This window comes from Branchiostoma belcheri, unplaced genomic scaffold (genome assembly GCF_001625305.1).
Source record: "Branchiostoma belcheri isolate BF01 breed outbred unplaced genomic scaffold, Haploidv18h27 scaffold58, whole genome shotgun sequence".
NCBI classification, from domain to species: domain Eukaryota; kingdom Metazoa; phylum Chordata; class Leptocardii; order Amphioxiformes; family Branchiostomatidae; genus Branchiostoma; species Branchiostoma belcheri.
This window is the reverse complement of record NW_017804220.1, coordinates 52,843-72,078: the sequence shown is the minus strand read 5'-3', so window position 1 is coordinate 72,078 and position 19,236 is coordinate 52,843. Positions and strand designations below refer to the sequence as shown.

General features: G+C 39.9%; 1 protein-coding gene across 5 annotated transcripts in view; it reads left to right on the top strand.

Moving 5' to 3' along the window:
- LOC109481902 (tetraspanin-18-like) overlaps positions 1-19,236 on the top strand; it is a 58,838-nt gene that overhangs the window by 2,666 nt on the left and 36,936 nt on the right. For 3 of the 5 annotated variants that reach the window (XM_019784531.1, XM_019784525.1, XM_019784530.1), the window contains exons 2-3: positions 3,752-3,784; positions 9,109-9,191. The gene's annotated coding sequence lies outside the window, so the exon portion shown is untranslated. Of the gene's footprint in view, positions 1-3,751; positions 3,785-9,108; positions 9,192-13,458; positions 13,543-19,236 lie in introns of those variants that run through there. The other 2 variants (XM_019784526.1, XM_019784528.1) reach the window with 2 other exon arrangements.

Genomic DNA, 19,236 nt, shown 5'->3' with positions numbered 1-19,236 from the left:
TGGCTTTTAACTTAAATTATGTCACACAACTTGCATGTTTATGACAAGAATGTAGATATAATCATAAACCTCATTCAACTTTCGTGGTTGAAGCATCAAAACCTGTGATTTTTTTGGGCAGGAAAATGGACTTACTAACAAATCAGCGAAACAAAACTATGCCCATTATTCACTCAAAAGTTTCTTTCCCTACATTTACAACTGCCCTACCTATATCACACTTAAAACTGTTTACTTTTTAAATGGCGAGCTACACTTTTCGAGTAAAAAGCTTTTTTTAGTGTCTGCCTTCGATAGTGGGAATGCCGTGTAAAGAGAATTCCAGACAGTGTAGTCTCGCTGTCATCAAATTTTCAGTTGTTGGCAGAAAACTTGACGAAAGCGGGGCTACACTGTCTGGAATTACACGGCGTTCCCACTGTTGCAAAAATTTGTGTATAAAGTGGGCCTACAAGTTACAACAGCCTGTCTACCTGCGAAATGATGACTTTTAACTTAGTCACTTGAGTGTATTATACGATCCTTGTATTAATGTTGATCTTTTGCCGAGACCACCGGGACCAGGAAAGAGATCCTGGCCCACTGTCAAGGCCATACCTGCTGGTATCTGTATCTGTATCTGTATAGCCGGTATAACCGCCTTTCGGCGTAACACACCAGCTTCGCAGGCACGCGGCGCGGCGGCAGCTGGCTATATTACACCGATCGACTTGTTACACCTAACCCTTGAACTTCTAGCTCTAGACATTGTTTAAAGCTATCTATTGACAGTGCCCCTACTGTACTTGGTGACAGTGAGTTCCACTCTGCGATAGTTCTAGGAAAGAATGAATTCTTGAACACCTCAATCCTTGGTTGATAACTCTGGTACTTGAATGCGTGGCTATTTCTTGTTCTCTTCTGAGCTGGTATTAGGTACTTAGTAGTTGGGACATCCACCAGTTTATTGGTCATTTTGTACATCATGCATAGTCTAGACATCTTTCTTCTGTCTTCCAGTGAGGTCCACTGTAGGTTTCTTTTCATTTCCGTGACACTAGCACCTCTTACATAGTTGTTCATACAGAATCTTGCAGCTTGATTCTGTACCCTTTCCAATTTGTCTTTGTCTTTCTTTGTATATGGATCCCATACTGTCGCAGCGTATTCTAGGTTCGGTCTTACAAGTGACGTGTATACAAGTGATTTTACTCTCGTTGGACATGCCCACAGATTACGTTTAATCACTCCCAATGTCTGTTTCGCCTTAGTTGTGATATTATTAACATGTGCACCCCACTTCAGTCCGCTTGTCAGCGTGACGCCCAGATACGGATGGATTTTTGTGGTTGCTAAAGCCTGACCACAAAACTGGTAGCTAGTTGCATGTGGTGTTCGTTTGTTTGTTATGTGCATAATGTAGCATTTTTCGGGATTAAACTGCATGAGCCATTTGCTTTGCCATTCTTCCAGGGTGTTCAGGTCTTTTTGGAGAAGTTGTGAGTCGGTCTGTGTAGAAAGCTCTACATACAATAGACAGTCATCGGCAAATAACCTCACATTTGAGTCAAGCTGATCTGGTAGGTCATTTATATACAAGAGAAAGAGCAATGGCCCCAGGACGGTTCCTTGAGGGACCCCAGACGCTACTTTAACTGGAGCCGACGCCTTCCCTTCAACCACTACTGTTTGCTCCCTGTTGGTCAGGAAAGCCTTTAACCAATTCAGCGTAGGGCCTTGGATTCCATAATACTCCAGTTTTAAAATGAGCCTGCCATGGGGGACTTTATCAAAGGCTTTAGTGAAATCAAGTATCGCTAAATCTACCTGCCGTTTACTGTTTAGTGCGCCAGCTATGTCATGGACTGTTAGTATAAGCTGTGTTTCTGTGGATCGTTTGGCTCTGAATCCATGCTGGTAATCCGTTAATATACTGTAACTTTCTAGGTGCTTCATGATTTGGCTATGGATGATATGTTCAAGTAGTTTGCAGGATATGCAGGTCAGTGAAACAGGTCTGTAGTTGCTGGGGACCGCTCTATCTCCTTTTTTAAAGATGGCGCATATATTTGCATCCCTCCAATCTTTAGGGATTTCTGCAGTGTTTAGCGAGTGTTGGAAAATATTGGTTAGAACAGGCGCGATTTCACTAGCTGTCAACTTGAGGAACCACGGTGGTATTTGGTCTGGTCCGGATGCTTTAGAGGGATTGAGACCTTGAAGCATTTTTTCGACACCATCAGTAGAAACTACTATATGTTCCATTGGAGGAGTACAGGGCTGACCTAGAGATGGCATATCTGTGGTGTCTTCCTCTGTGAAAACACTTTTGAACTGTGAACTGAGTACTTCTGCTTTTTTCCCACTGTCACTGATGATGGTATTTCCCACCTTTAGGGGTGCTACCCCGACAAGGTCTTTCCTCAGTCCTTTTATGTACGACCAGAATGTTTTGGGTTTGTCAACTATAGCTTCTCCCAGTATGTCTGCCACGTATTTAGAGTGTGCTTGTCTTATGCTTTTCTGAACTCCCTTCTTAACTCTCTTATATTTGTTCCAGTCTTCCTCTTGGCCTGTTTTCTTAGCTTTGTTATAGAGCCGCTGCTTCTTACGACAGTGCCTCCTTAGGTTTCTGTTGAACCAAGGCAAGTTGTATCTGCTTGATGTTATCTTACTTGGGATGTGCTTGTTCATCGTGTCTTTCATTTTGTCTTTGAAGTCTGACCACTTCTGTGTAACTGACATATCCTGAGTTCTTTTGTGAAAGTTATTTGCATAATCCGTTAGGTCTTTCTTAATGGCTGGTTCGTCGGCTTTTGTGCGGATGTACACTTTTCTCTTAGGTTTCCTGTTTTGTTTCAGTGCCAGGTTAACGTCCACTAGAACCATGTCGTGGTCACTTATCCCCGGGACTACTGTGGTCTTCTCAATTATGTTGGGGTTATTAACTAAGACCAGGTCCAAGAGATTACCATTTCTAGTTGGTTCCTGGACTGTTTGAAATAACCCGTGGTTATCCATTAGGTTTAGTAGTTTCTCTGCTTGGCCTGTGTAGGCCTGACTGTTGTCAGCTACAGTAGTATCCCATTTGATGCCAGGGGTGTTGAAATCGCCAAGAATGATCACATTGTTAGAGTTTATTTTTGCTCCCATTTTACCTATAGACCTGTCAAGTTCATCCAGACTATTGCCCTGGTCTGATGGGGGTCTGTAGTATGTACCTATTATCAGTGGTTTCCTTCCTGCAAGTTGAGTTTGTGTCCACAGAACCTCGCAGTCTGTGTCAAGGTCTGGCCTATGGGTAACAATTAGATCATCTCTGTTGGCCTGAAATACACCACCTCCTTGGCCAGTTTGTCTGTCTTTCCGGTGTGCTATGTGCTAATTACATAGTTCCAAATTTATCAATTCTAAACTCTATATTTGTACATTTACTAGTATCACATTTGGGATAGATAACAGCACTTCTAATCAAACATAACACCACATGTCCCTGAGGTTGCACTATTTATATACAGCCGTGTCATGTTTACCTTTGGTCAGGGGGTGGTGCTACAAGGACATAGTGATGTCACTCCTAAGCCCTTACTGACGTGTATCACTACATGTGTATGATCAGGAATTTGCTCTGTGGTAAAAATTGACCAGGTATTCAGGTGATGTATCAATTTACGTATTATATTTCCACTCAAGATATTTATAATTATGATGATGGTGTTTGATCCTTTAATCCTCTGACATGTGGACTGACACAATATTGTTTGGGTTTCAGAGTCAACAGACTGACTGAAAGAAGGTCATTAAGGTTGGTATTTAAGTAAAGGATATACAACTGTTTAGTAACTGTTGTTTTTTAACACATTTAACAACTGTTTGTTCCAAATAAGATTTAAGCTTCATTATGGCATTTTTGTTTTGTTTTCTTCGCTATGTAGTTTTGATCTGAAAAAAGCATTGGACAGAAAAAAATAATGTGCTTATTACTATAAGGATCCTTTCCTCATAAAGGATCCTTTCCTCATAAAACATATTTTAGAACACAGTATAAAGTTGGGGTCATAAATACAAAACAAACAGTGGACATAAAATGAAAATGGCTGGCACACCAATATAGAACCTAAAACGAATTAAACGTATAACCTATGGCATACATTGTATGTGGGTTTAACAGTACTAGTGTGCAGAAATTTTTTGTGTTGAAATATATTGTGACAATATATTTCATACATATACACTGTCAGTATGTCACTCTTTTTTGATGAATTGGAGATGAAACATAGGTCTTGTGATTGTTTGATTGTAGGCACTTTCTATTGTAAACAGGATCTTTTTCCAATTGTAAACAGTTTCCATAACAGTTAAGTGTCTGTAGTGTTTGGGGATCAAGCCCTGACCAGTTGGCATAGTGTCAGGAGGTGATGAGAGATCCCAACACATGATACGCATGTGATAAGTCTTCGCTAGCTTCCATCTTAATCTAGCTTCAGTCTGGTCCTTCCATTGTTAAGTAGTGTTGTTTAAGTGTTTGAAAGGCATATTGCAAATAGGTATAATCATCCTCAAAAAAAAATCTGATTGGTCTCGAAATCATGTCTTGAATGACCATTTCAATTTCACAAGAAATCATTGGATGACCACTTCAGAAATTCAATATCAACACAGACTCAGTGTATTAATAATATATCAATATCAATGAGTTGAGAAATGTGACTTTATAAGTTGTATATAATCTACTAGACTAAGTATATATTTTGTTCAGTATGTGCAGTGTTATCTACTGTGCCTGCACGACATCTGAAAATTTTCACGTTTTTCGTTGGAAGTTTGTTCAACATTGCATTTGTGAATTTTGCTGTCTTTTATGAAAACATTTGACAACTATAGACAGAATGTCATCTTTGATACATGAATTCGACTTTGATTAATGACACGTCATTTTGCCTGCCAAAGTGTTCACGTAAGGTACATTTACCAATTTTGTGCAGGTACAGTATGTTTTCTTTTGGGAGCAGTACAAATTAGTTCAAATTCACCTATGATAGAAGTCTTGCGTACAAACTGAAAATGCAGAGGGTTAAGAAATGTGGTTATGTTACTACTAATACTAGATCATAGAATCATCTTTTGGGATCACATTGACAGGTGCAGTTGCCTTTTTGGTGCTTATCAGGCTTGCATACCACTGACGCATAACTGATGAAGTGTCTTTATCTTTTCTATGATATTGGAAAATTAAATATTCATGCATTACAAATGACTATGAATTGTAGAAGCTGTAATATATGACATGAATACTTTATGTCTAATAATGGTTAGCATTATCACTGGCATCAGTACTTATTGTGAAAATGCCCATAAAAAAATGTTTTTCATTAGTACTTTACTGTAAAGATTATACTGTAGGGAAACGGTTACATGCAAACTACTATGGGAATGCATGCACTGTATGTAGATACACATGCTTGTAACATATTTCTTTAGTTTTGTGGCATTATCAAATCATGGTTAGCATTTTGAATTTGATGAAATGATCATTCTGATAGTAACATTTTTTTCCAATCAGATTACATATAATTACTCAAACTGTCAGTAAATCAGAAGCATTATACTTGTCAGTAGCTTTACAGTCATGCCAGTTAAACAGCTTTACTGAAATGTTACTGAAATGAGACTGTAGTCACATATCAGTATTCGACCAGTTTTTGAGGGTAGCCTCAACTTTGAAAACAATTTATTAAGTAAACATTTGTTTTTCCATGATCATAATCTATTACATTAAACATGATAAATATACAATGTACTAGCCTTCATATGTAAGTGGAGCATTTGCACAGTTGCCTTTCTATCAGACTGTTTCGTAAATGCATCCAAAGCGAGAAATACTACTCCTCAGTTTTGTATAAGTGAATTAAGTGCTGCAGGCTATTGTTAAAATTTTCCATCCCATCATATCACGTTACAAGCCCTCTCTCCAGCTTGATTCTGAAGTGTTCTGTCATGAATACACCGGCCCTGTTTGTAGTTGGTTGTCGGTGGCAACAGACGCCACTCATTAATGCTCCATACAATTACACAGGAAAATTGCGATTGATTTGACAACATAATAAATTATTGTATGCAATGTATTTTTTTTTTTTGCCTCTTCTAGTTTTACCTAGAAGGACTAGGAATTTGTGCACTAATCTATTGTAACAATTCACATTAAGTCCATTCCTAGCAATGCACCTATATACATTATTACTAGTACTACCCACATCTTTGCCTCTGTAAAAATGAAAGCGTCCCCGACGGAGAAACGCCCGTCCGGCACCGTCCCTGCCCGTCCTTAGCGGGAAACGGCGTCCTGACCGTCCCAGCACAGTTGGCAGCGTGTCCAAACTCCGGCCGGACGGCGTCCCAGAAATTAGTGACGGCACCCCGTCGCTCCCAGCCCGTCCTGAAGCGTCCGGCATGGAAACGGGCGTTTATTAATTAATTGGCACCGGCAGTGGCGTGCTTAACGATGTTTCCCACGGGGTTTTAGGCTTTTAACGCACATGCGCCAAGTTTGAAGGCGCTAGATTTAACCGTTAGACCGGGCTGGCTGGGGAAACACGTCTCCTCGGTTGATCTGAGTTTTTTTCCGTTTTGTTGGATTGTGTGCAATTTTGGAGAATGGATTTCAGTTATACAAGCAGCTATATCGTTCGACGATACTGCACACAAGTTTGGATAGCTCCAGCGACTGACTAAAATGTCAAACGAGGTGTTCCAAGAATGTAAACAGCGGCTGCCAGAATTTCGGGTGCACCGAAGCAATCTGTCTCAGCGGTTTTCTTTTCGAGGAGACTCGGTAAGTGGACAAGAATTTTCTGTTGTCAAATTTTACAAAAGAACTGTGTAAGACAGTGTTACAATTGCTACAACAGCAGAACAAGTTAATTTCTGGGGCAGATTTGTTGTCATTATTTGTTCATCGTCTCCGGGCCGAGTGCCGTGCCCTCCCCACAATTGCGACATGCGCCGGGCTGGTAACGGAAATTTGATGATGATGATGCAAAGTAAAAAGATGCACACGAACGATTTGTAGAATAGATGTATACAATACCTGCTGTTTTAATAAAGAATGATGATGCCGTAAAAATGTTCACGCTATGAAAAATCTAACTTAAATCCGGAGGCAAGTTCCCGCAGTTCGGCCGCCTGTGTGTCCCGACGTCACGGATGCCATCTCCAAACGCAACCGTCAATGTTGTTTTGATACGAAATTTTCAAAAATGCACGAAAACAACGTAGAATACAACTGTACAATATCTGATATTTTAATAAAGGAAGATGATGACGTTAACATGTCCACTTTGACAATAGTTCACTTATACTATTTTTGCACCCTGGCCTTTATGTTTGTATGTGCTCACAATGGTGCCGATTTTGCCAAGTTTCCGTCACATGTTCGCCGCTGTTCAACATTTTGTCACGCCGCAGACTGAATATTCTTGAAGAAAATCGTTGTCATTTGATCATGATTTTCTGTATTTACTTGTATTTAATCCCGGAGTGTTAGGGCAACTGTTACAAAATTATGTGGGCGGCCGTTACCTGATTCGATGCCAATCTGCAATTGTTTAATATCGGCGGCTTCTGTGACGGGACGCCGTCGGAAACGCCGTCCCAACCCCGTCGGAGCGGCAAGATCACACTGTCCACAATGACTGAGCACCCCCCAGAGACCCGTCCGGCCGTCGGACACGCCGTTTGTATCCCACCTGTGCCGTCCCAAGCGTCGCCCGGACCCGCCCTGGAGCCCGTCCGGCAGCCCGTCCGGGAGCCCGTTCGGTTGCCCGTTGGAAACGCCGCCCAAACGCCGAAAGAAACGCCCGGACGGCGTCGAAAACGGACAGTTCTGACGGCGTCCCAGGCGTTTGAGGCGTCCTGGCCCGTTTTTGGCCTTTGTCAAGGCGTCCGTTGCCGCCGTTTACCGCCAGGGACGGGCAGCCGTCCCAAGCAAACGGCCACCACAAACGGGCGTTTAAACGGGCGTTTCTCCGTCGGGGACGCTTTCATTTTTACAGAGGCGGCCACTATAATTCATATAATTATGTAAAACACGATATATTTGTCAGATTCATCATTGTTCAAAGGATTACTTCATAGTCACCATTACTAATAATACACATGGCTACGTATCTACTTGTACAACTGTTATGCATGGCTTCCATCCAAGCTGGTTGAGATGAAGATTTGTAGAGGAGTTGCAGGAAAGCAGTGTTCTCCTGGTCACACCAGGCTTGGCAAAGGTTCAACATCCATGTTTGTTGAAACAGATCTATACTGTATTAGACAGTAGTGCCTTATCTGTGATTTAAACTGTCACAGTTGGCTGCGTGTGAGCTTATATCATGCCGGGTTCGGTAAAGGAACTCATAGGTTTGTTCTTTCCTCTCTATTTCTTATAGTAACTGTGAGAGATAACCAAAAAAAATGTCATTAAGTAAATCTGTCAAGTGCTTCTTCTTGCATCTTTGTCCTCAATTACATAATTCCCATATGATTTATTTATTTGATGATTTGTTTTGTACTGGGGTACATTTTGAATAGTCCACATTTGATTGGGAGGGAGATATAGTGAAATATGCTGTATTTGCTCCCAAGCAAATGTCGGCCTTTCTAGTGTTGGTAGGATTTGTGTATGCTTGCCTAGCAGAGATGGTTGCAGGGAGAGTGGGTGGATATTGGTTACTAATGATTGACAGGGAGGTTAAGGCTCATCATGTGTTGGTTGGGAGTAAGTGGGCGGTATGTGGAGGAATTGAGGAAGTGGTGTATTACCTGATTACATTACATCATACAATCCCTTCTACAGTTCCAATATTACACTCATGAAAACTCTAACTACTTCCGTGAGGTCTGTGAAGTTGAAGGTCACAGAAAAAGACAATATATTTCTACCAGAAGTATGAAATCTCCAATTTCTTGTTCATCTGTTACAGTAACTCAGATATTGTTGTTTATCAATTTGTCATTGAATTGAATGGACCACCCAGAAGGCTGACAATTAATCAATCAATCAATAAATAAATAAAATAGATAAATGAATATTAGAAGAAACACAAATTCATATTATGCTAAACTGTGATTTCCTTTGTTTAGTGGATCCGGTGTGAGGAGTCTGTTTGGTGGTACCTGTGAGTTCCTGTCATAGATCACCAAGGAAGAGCACACCATTATCTAAGGTAAGTCAATGTCTCAAATTATTCCAAATTGTCACATCCCTGTAGCTACAGTATTATGTAGAAATAAAAATTATTAATAAGTACCTGTACTATCAAAATGATCACCAAATTTTTCAGTCACATCATCTTGTCTCAGTACCGTATTCTAAACTAGTAGCCTCTACCAGGCTTCTGAAGTGGCTGGAAAGAGTAGAAATCGGCCAAATAGACACAACTGTCATGTACAGATAACAATTGCCATTGGGGAGTTGGTCCTATAAAGGAGTACATTTTGCGGCAAATTTTATTAAATTACCTATTGGTTTGGTAGCAGATCAAATCTGTCTTTATTTGGCCATTATTTCTACTCTTTCCAGCCTCTTCCAAAGCCTGGTAGAGGCTACTAAACATCCAGAATACATGTATAATGTTTTCAAGGTGACCATGACTTTATGACACTTGAGTTTTCTCCCCACCAAAGGCACTACCACTCTATGTGTAAATTGTAGTGGCTTGATGTATTTGATGGCTGCTGGCAGTGTTCACCTGCCATAGAGAGATCTTGTCTCCCACCACCAGAGGGTTATTAAACACTCTACTGCCAGCCCAGTTTTGCACAGGGTTTTAAAAGGGTGGGCAGGTTTTTGGCTTTATGAGGGCCTGTATGCCCTTTTTCGTAAGGCGTAATCAGGCCTTTTTAGTCTTTGTAATCCGTAGGCAGCTTCCCCAAAAATCAACGTAATTCGTAATGGTACATTAGCCACAGAGTGTAAAGTTGTAATCAGCTCTGAGACTTGAACGTAATTGAGAAAATTTTGCGTAATTCATAATCACTACCCCCCATGCAGGCCCTCCTTTATGATGGTGACTCCTTGGCATAAGTCAAGGACAGCACAGGAAAAAATGCAATTCAAATTCAATACTTGCAATGTCGGTAATTGTATAGTATTACATTGTATATTTACAGGTGTCTAATATGTGTCATGTACAATGTTTATGAAGCATTTTTTTCTTTATGTTAGAAGATATTTTACCTGCGTTGTCTGTTAAAGCTACCATAGGAAAATTTCATAGCTCATTTAAAAACACGTCTGACATTTTGTTGGAGCAAATTTTCGTACTTAATCAAAGTGACAATCAGTCTAGAAGGATGCTTTGAGAAACACCCTTTTCTACAAACCTTGTACAAATGTAATTTGGATATTTTTCACCTACAATTTATTGCAGGTTTCTTAATTCAGTGTATGCAGAAAAGAAGTATTTGGAGCCCTGGTATCTTGAGCCTTGGCTCACACAGTAATAAGTACTATAAGTACAGTAAAGACCTCCTGGAATTTAAGATGACAAGTAACGCTAGCAGCACTCTGACCGTCTGAACCCAAAATAGGCGTGGCTCCTTACCAAATCATGTTCAGCCCTTCCGGCCAGAAATTCAGCACATACATGTAGTCAGCAACTCTCTTATACAGAACACCAGCTTCATATCTTTATTTCCATCAGTAGCACTATCCATGGCATCCGAAATGACTGATGATAGAGATAGAACTTGCCAAGATAGCTTACTGGTTAGGGAAGCACACAATGCAATCACTGAATATGCCAGGTATATATAATGAGTGGGAAAAAAAGCATAAGGTTGTTTTGCTTCATGATCCCTCTATATATATATTCTGGTTCTCTTTCAATAGGATAGTCCAATGCTGCAAAATTAATATTTATAGCTTCTTAATGTACATTGTATACATGCATAATGAGGATATAATAAAATGGAATTGGGGTTAAAGAAAGTGCAGATCATAGATATCGATGTAGAAGTGCAGTGCTAACGGTAGGTGCAATTCCTTACCACAGTTTTTATTATAAATTATTGAATTATTTTTTATGTCCTTAAATATGTCCTTTGTTTACTATGTATGATATAAAGTGATTCATGTATTATTTTAGGCCAAATGTATGCAAACATATTCTGATAATAAAATAAAGGCAATTGTTACCTCTGGTATATTAATATAATATTAGACATTAGACATTTCATTGCATTTGATTTATCAATGTAAAAAAATGAAATTGAGCCCTGGTATGCATACTGAATATATGCGTATGAAATGCAGAGCTTGAAGATATTTAATATTTGTCCTTCATGGCATTGATATTCAATCATAAACTAATCAGTATACAATTCAGCAATACGCTATTTTTCTATGTACTAAATAAACAGTATGTAAAATGTACAAAATGTATATTTTACAAGGTTGGAAAGTCTGTGTCCGTCCATTCCATGTTGTTTATTTAGTTCACCCTGCCACGTCAACGTTACCCCGGGACTAACCTTACACATCTAATATTCATGCATAAACGAAGGAATAAATCCTTGCTGTTTCCAAGCCGTACATGTATGTGCCTCGTTGGCCCGTAGCGATCTGTTACACGCTTGGTTTTCCGCACTGGGACTATTTCCTCGCTATTAGTATTCAGGTTGAGCCGCAGAATCTGGATATCTGGAGGGACGGTCCATTGGATACCACCTGATAGGGTAGTGATATTATAATTATAACAGAAATATGATGAGATTTTTGCAACAAGATATTGTAGTTTTGGTGTCCTGTGTGGGTGTAAGTGACATCCGGTCTGAATGTTCTAAATTCTATCCCTGTACAGTATAGGTTGGGCATCATATTTTATAAATGTAAACACATTCAATCATTGTGAAATGTTGAACTTTATTCCAACACACAATTTACAAAGAGAGGAAATTTTCAGATCAAACATTCAATCATTGATAGCTCTTTTCCAGAATGCCTGCTATTACAATATAGAATATAACATTTCTGATTTGTATCTTCATGTACATGTAGATAGGTAGACAAGATGGCAAAGTTGTCTTGTGGTTAGGGTTACAATAAATGTTGACAGAATCTGAAGGTTCTGGGTTCAAATCCCGGGAAGGCCCAGGTGAGTGTTGTCCCTTTGGAAAGGCACTTTACACCAGTCCTATTTCCTTATTTGACTCAGGTGAAAATGAGTCTTCTCTTATAGGATGTACATTTTGTAAAGCCTTAGGTCCAGTACTTGAACGTCACACCTCAAAGATCCCACCACACTTATCGAAAAGAATAGGCGTCCTTACCAGAGTTAGTGGTTCAAGCCTTACAGTCTGGTCTAAGGGTTGACATTTTGAAATGGTGATACATGTAGTCACCTGTTATATGTTACTAGTAATCCTTCCACAATGTGTGATAAGGCCACACCAATTTAATTTCTTGGTTAACATATTTTTCTAGAAAAATAATGGAGCAGGCGGGTGAAAAAATAAAAATAAAAACAGGCCTAGGCATCCTATTATGGTCCAAAATGGTACGATAGGAGCCATGAAGTCAACATACCAGACTGGTTCAAAATTTAAACAATGAATTTTGAACTTTTAATGATACCACTGCATTGAAAGATGGAATAACTGTAAGAAGAAAAGGACTGTTTTCAACTGTTCATGGCAAAATATGAGAATTTTGCAGTTGATTATGAATTTTTATTTTTATTTGCAAATCAGAAAAATGAAGTGGGCAAATCCGTTAACCAAGAAATTAAATTGGTGTGGCCTAAAGATATATTAAAAATATTATAATAATATCATATGACAAACAATGAATTCCTCTGGCCTGGCCTGATCCTGACCTGAGAGAATTCCCAGCAGTTTTGTCTGAAATGATCCCTATAGATGCTCTCTTCACCACAGCAGATACAGTTTCCCCAGAGACTAAATTTTTCATAATCAAATCTGAAGGCTTGTAATTATGCCATCATTATATTGGCTTCACCATGTGGGTTTGGCCTCCTTTTGGGTACACCACATATTAGATAGAGGCACGCCTATCGACAAAAGAGAACACTTTAGATCAACGCTATATAGTGCTGTATTCTTAAATTACCATTTTTCAATCTAACCATTTCTTAATCACTTTTTTTAAAAGTAGCATAAAATAGGTAAAACTCTTATTTGGTATACAACAGTAATGGTAGAGGCACACCTATCTCCAAAAGAATTAATAATATTTACACCTAGAACAAGTACTAGTGGTCAACAAGTACATAATGTATATAAACTTAAGGCAGATTAATTTAAAATTTCAATTGATTCGGCCATGATGTATTCTTGAATACATTCATATTTCATACATTGTACAACAATAACTGAACAAGGTTTCTAAAGAACAACATGTATAACAGGCCTTTTGACAAGCTGCTTTTTTATGCCTCCTCGATCCTCCCCCATAATCATTAGTGTACGGTCCCTAAGGGTTGGGTCGGCTCATGCAAGATGGCGGGGCAGTAGGAGATGTGCTGCTCCTAGCTCACAAACCCTCACACTAACAAGGTAGGAAAGCTGTGTTATTATAGGACCTGTTCGGAATTCTATGGTGCGGGAATTCGCATTGTAAACCCTTCAGGTACGATTTGCAGGTACACGTGTCTGTGGATGCGCAAGAAATGTGTGATGTGTATACATTCAATTTTTACCAGTAATTCCTCCACATAATTATTTACAATATCACAAGGTAAACTGCATGTAAATGCATCAGTCCTACTACATGTACATGTACATGTATATCGACTTTGGTTGTAAAGGGTCCAGACAATAGCATTGTGTTTTCACATTGTGTCGATTAAGGTATGTGTTACGTGGGGATTTCTCGTATTTTAAAGGAATGGGTTGAGCAAATTGAGCCGATACGTGGTTCCAATGTCATTATATTTCGTACAATTCTTGTTCCATCACGTCCCGGCACGATCCATACCCGCTAACCGAGTGGTTCATAAAAATCCGCTCGCAGCGGTACATCGGGACAAGCTCAACGATTTCTGCGCGTGGCAAAGGTCCAGTACCTCTCTGGGTGTCGGCGCTGGTCGGATCGTCATTTAGCGGCTTTAGTTGATGTAAATCAATTTCTGCGATGCAATATAGCGCAGTAACGGCCTCGTATAGTCCCTGGTGATAAAACCGGCCCGGGTAGAACATGCCTTATATTTTATGAGGGCCCAGTGGTGGGAGACAATTGAACGGTTACTCTCAATTAGCAATCATTGAAAATCTTCATTCATGGCTTTGGCAGGGAAGTAACGTTACATTTACGGAGATTTTATTTAGTATGTGCATCTTACCCTGGATGATCTTTTTATGGAGCGTCGCAAACAGATATTACCTGTCAGGACTCGAAATACTGGGTGCATGTGCACCTTAGTGCACCCAATTCTTTTCTGTGGGTGCACTGATGCACCCAAATATTTTCGTAGGTTTAACGTATGTAAAGATGTTAATTGTATAGTTGTTACAGTAATTTTTAACATCTAAGTGTCAGAAAAAATAATACAATCATTGTTATTGTACTTTTCTTGAAATGAAACATAATTATAGTTTTTGCTGACATTCTACCTATTTTATCTTATATGGTGCACCTAAAATATTTGGTGCACCAGTGCACCTATTCCCAAAAATGAATTTCAAGCCCTGCCTGTTATTGTGGTAAAAAACACAACATTTTGTGCGGGTGTGTACATTCTAGCCTGATGACAAAATCATTTGCATTCCCTCTGCGTATGAGAGGCATGTACGGCAAATGCGCCAGCTACAGGACTAAGCCCTCCTATTGCTTCCCTGACAGAAATGCAGTCGCTGCCATACTTTATGGCCTTCCCATAATTATACATGAAATCGGGCGGCATAAATTATGGACCGTAGGATGTCGATATGGAGGGGACTGTGGGAACAATCATGTTCGCTGGCTCAGCTCTGCTCCGTGATCTATAGTTTATAGGCTCAGGGAATTTCTCTATATAAGGCCTTAATAATTCAATTTGTTGGGTTGTGGATTTTTTTATAAAAATATGAAGCGACAAGGGAAAAAAAAAAAACAGGTCGACATGTAGGCATCCTAATGATGGCCCTAAATGCTACAGTTGGAACCACGAAGTCAGCACACCAGGTTGGTTTTTCAAATAATGAGTTTGAAAAATTTTAAACAAATCACTGCAGCATTGATATAAATGGAACAACTAGGAAGAAAAGGACTATCTTCACTGTTGGGGCCAAAATATGAGCACTTGGAGTTGTTTCATAACCTGAATTTTTAGGGCAAATCAGATAAAAAGGAACAGGGCAAATCTGAGAAACAATATAATATTAAATTGGTGTGGCCTAAGCATAATTCACCCAAGAGAACAGCTAAAAATAATGTCATGCATAATTTTTAAGCTTAGGTTTCTAGATACTGCATGTTAAATTACAAGATAGGGTTAAAGCTTATAATATACTTAAAGTTTTAAGTACTCTGATTGACACACTTGTTAAATCCGAATATTTTACATGACCTCCAAGATCCTGACCTTCATGGCACTAGTTAATCAAAGTCTCCTTCTTTAGCCTTTATTTTTAGAATCTATAATAACTCCCTGCCTGATGAACCTGACCTGTCTACCTTGAAATCCAATCTCATAACAACTTTTGGCAAGGACTCAAAAAACAGCACAAGTGACAAACGACGACTTTGCTATTGTGGTTGATTCATGTCTACTTCTGGTGACTCCGTGCTGGCTAATGACAGCTTTATGTTAACGGATGGTTCTATTAGCAATGTCATTAACATTAAGGGAGGTTTGCAGGCGTTTCCCTGACTCAATCTACATTGTAATGTGTTATGATTTAGATTTATGTTCGTATGAAATTGTTTTATTAAATTGTTAATTCTCTATCACATTAAAAGAGATGCGCACATTCTAGATGACACCAATAAATTTACTGTTTTATGCACTTAAGTCGTGACAGCAGCCACATTAAAATTTGTTTGTAAGTTTCATGAGAGTCTGAAGTAGTAAAAGTTTGCAATGCATATATATATATATATGTATATGTATATGTATATGTATATGTATATGTATATGTATATGTGGATATATATATATATACAGTATATAATGCACTGCAAATAAAATATCCCTGTATATACACACCCACATTTGTGTATAAACCTAGTGCATGTGTACCAATGCAGGTTAGGTGCAGGTAGACATCAGAAATACCTGCACAGTTCCAATTTTTGCGACGGTCACAACCCGCCGTACGTGCTTCTGCGTGCTGTCTACGTGCAAAAACGTGGGCAAACGTAGGGCATCCGTGCGTGGTGAGTACCACCTCCGTACGGAATCCTACGGATTTGGGAGCACGCAGACACGCCGTAGAACTTTAAGTGCATGTAAAACTTTTTCTACGTGCGGTCTGCGGATTCACCACCCGTGCGTGCAAGTACGAGCGACGCGCGTGCCCCGTACGCGCCGTGCGGAAGAGGCACGTGTGAATACGGCCTCCTTGCGGTAAAGTTGCAATCGCACAGAGATCGTACGTTGTAAGCACGTACAACTCACTTACCACTTGCGCAACGTACAATGCACGCAACCGCTCACGGCCAGACGTAACGTGCAGACCACACTCTTACACCTTCCAAAACTGTGCGAGTGACGTGCGTCGATGCCACTTCTTCCGCACGTTTTCAGAAAAAACGTAGCAGACGTAGCCTCCCAAAAAACGTACGGACAAAAAGCACGCACGGCGGGTTGTGACCGTCGCTTTAACCTGCACTAACCTGCATGTAACCAGTACATGGACCAGTGCAGGTTAGGTGCAGGTAGACATCAGAAATACCTGCACAGTTCCAATTTTACCTGCACTAACCTGCATGTAACCAGTACATGGACCAGTGCAGGTTAGGTGCAGGTAGACATCAGAAATACCTGTACAGCTCCAATTTTACCTGCACTAACCTGCCTATACCCAGTACATGGACCAGTGCAGGTTAGGTGCAGGTAGACATCAGTCATACCTGCACAGTTCCAATTTTACCTGCACTAACCTGCATGTAACCAGTACATGGACCAGTGCAGGTTAGGTGCAGGTAGACATCAGAAATACCTGCACAGTTCCAATTTTACCTGCACTAACCTGCATATACCCAGTACATGGACCAGTGCAGGTTAGGTGCAGGTAAACATCAGAAATACCTGTACAGCTCCAATTTTACCTGCACTAACCTGCATATACCCAGTACATGGACCAGTGCAGGTTAGGTGCAGGTAGACATCCGAAATACATGTACCTGCACAGCTCCAATTTTACCTGCAAATGCAGACAGTATTCTAAACCTTGTTAAAACCACTTTAGGGCCATGATTGTGAAGTAATGCTACTGATTATATTACTGATTGTAAAGGAAGTTTCTTCCCAACTTTTAGTGGTTAAAAAGGATGGATATCCACTGTGCTTAAGCAATGAATTTATGTCCTTCAAACAATGCTGTATCCATTTTGGCCTGGCTGTATCATGGTGCCTTCATTCAACAAATCTGTGTGTTGACCTGGCAAGTGGTCAATGCTCCTCCTCAATTTCTTCCAAGTTCCAACCCAACTTTAACATCTTGATCGATAATGTTTACAGCCACTTTGTAAATCCTTGCCCTGGTATGTCACTACTGCAAGCATGCCTGATAGAATTGTCTTGTGGGTAGATTTCATCTTCTTGACCCAGAACCATTTATGTGGTGTTCTACTTTCTCCCTGCTACATTGTACTTCATTCATCAATCTGGATAATAGAGACTTACTTGTTCTCTTGTGACCTTTCTTATGAAGAGGTTGTTTTGTTAGACAGTTGGGTGGATTGTGAACTGAACCTGTGAAAAATTGTATACCAAGCTAATAAGAACAAGTCAAAGTGATGTGTTTTTGAAAAAGGTCAGTATTTGGATCTGGGATTTTGAAAAAATGGATTCCCAACCATTGTTAGATAGGGATGGAGGTATTCTGACTTGGCAAAAATTTCCTCTTTGAGTACAATATAGTTCTGGGTTTTCTGGCATTCATGTAATGGTTCATTTTCTTTGCTATATATATTGTTATTGTGTGGGTCTCTCCTTGCAGCCAAGGGCTGAATTGTGAGGAGCTTACAATGCGTGGGGTGGGGCTTAATTTGCAAGGGTTTGGAGTGGCCTCAGTAACTCAGGTGACCTCAATACGATCCCAGGTGTGGCCATAAGACTGTGAAGATTGAACCACTCACACCAGGAAGTATGGTGGGGTGTGGCTCTTTTGACGGGACCACCATTTAACATACTATCCGAGGGTCCTCTCACAACTTGATCAGGTGGAGAGCGTTTGTAGCCAAAATATCACCATGTATGTATCATCAGGAAACATTCCAAGCTCATTATGAAATAAAGGCTAAACTCATGTGTCTCTGACGTCACATTCCAATAGTAGACGGGTCCAATCCGTGAACAATGTTGATGAAGTCAGCAAAAAATTTGGGTAAGTCTCCATTCATCCCCATGTTGGAGTTAAAGTTTAGTCTTTATGTCATAATGACTTTTACCAACACAGATGAACTTTCATGCTATCCCAAGCTCATATCATAAATCATGCACAGAGAGTCAGGTCAATATGGCGCCACGGTTGTCCATAATAGGTAAGGTGGTTTTTGCGGTCTGGGGATGAGTGATGTCATGTCAGGAACTGTTCTTCCCAGGCTGATTCCATTATTTCTGCTTATCAATCTGCTACACGTGAACTTTGCCCACTTCACATGTCAATCACCCTGGAAGTTGAATTTTTAATGTGACCTTGTTAAGTGGCCTAAACAGTCAGGCCTAGGCCAAAGAAAATAATGTTGTGTTTCCTGTTTGCTGACTGACCCTAGAAAAAATGCTTACCCTAGCCTTTTTTTGGGGTGCACCCCTGCAAGGGACATGAATTTTTCGAGCTGATTGACCGTTTCTATCTCCATGCATCCTGAGACACCTGAGTGAAGAAATGTTGGCAATCAGTTATGCAACATTGACCATGAAAATATAAGTGTTCTCATGCAAGTTTTACTTTGTTAAACTTTATTGTATAAGTTGGATCACTAAAGAGTGGCAATGTCTAAAAAAAGGAAAGAAAGAAAGAAAGAAAGGAAAAAGATAATTCCTATCTACCATTACCAAGTTTTTCAGGACTGAAACAGGAAACACCATTTTTTTCTAGGCCTCA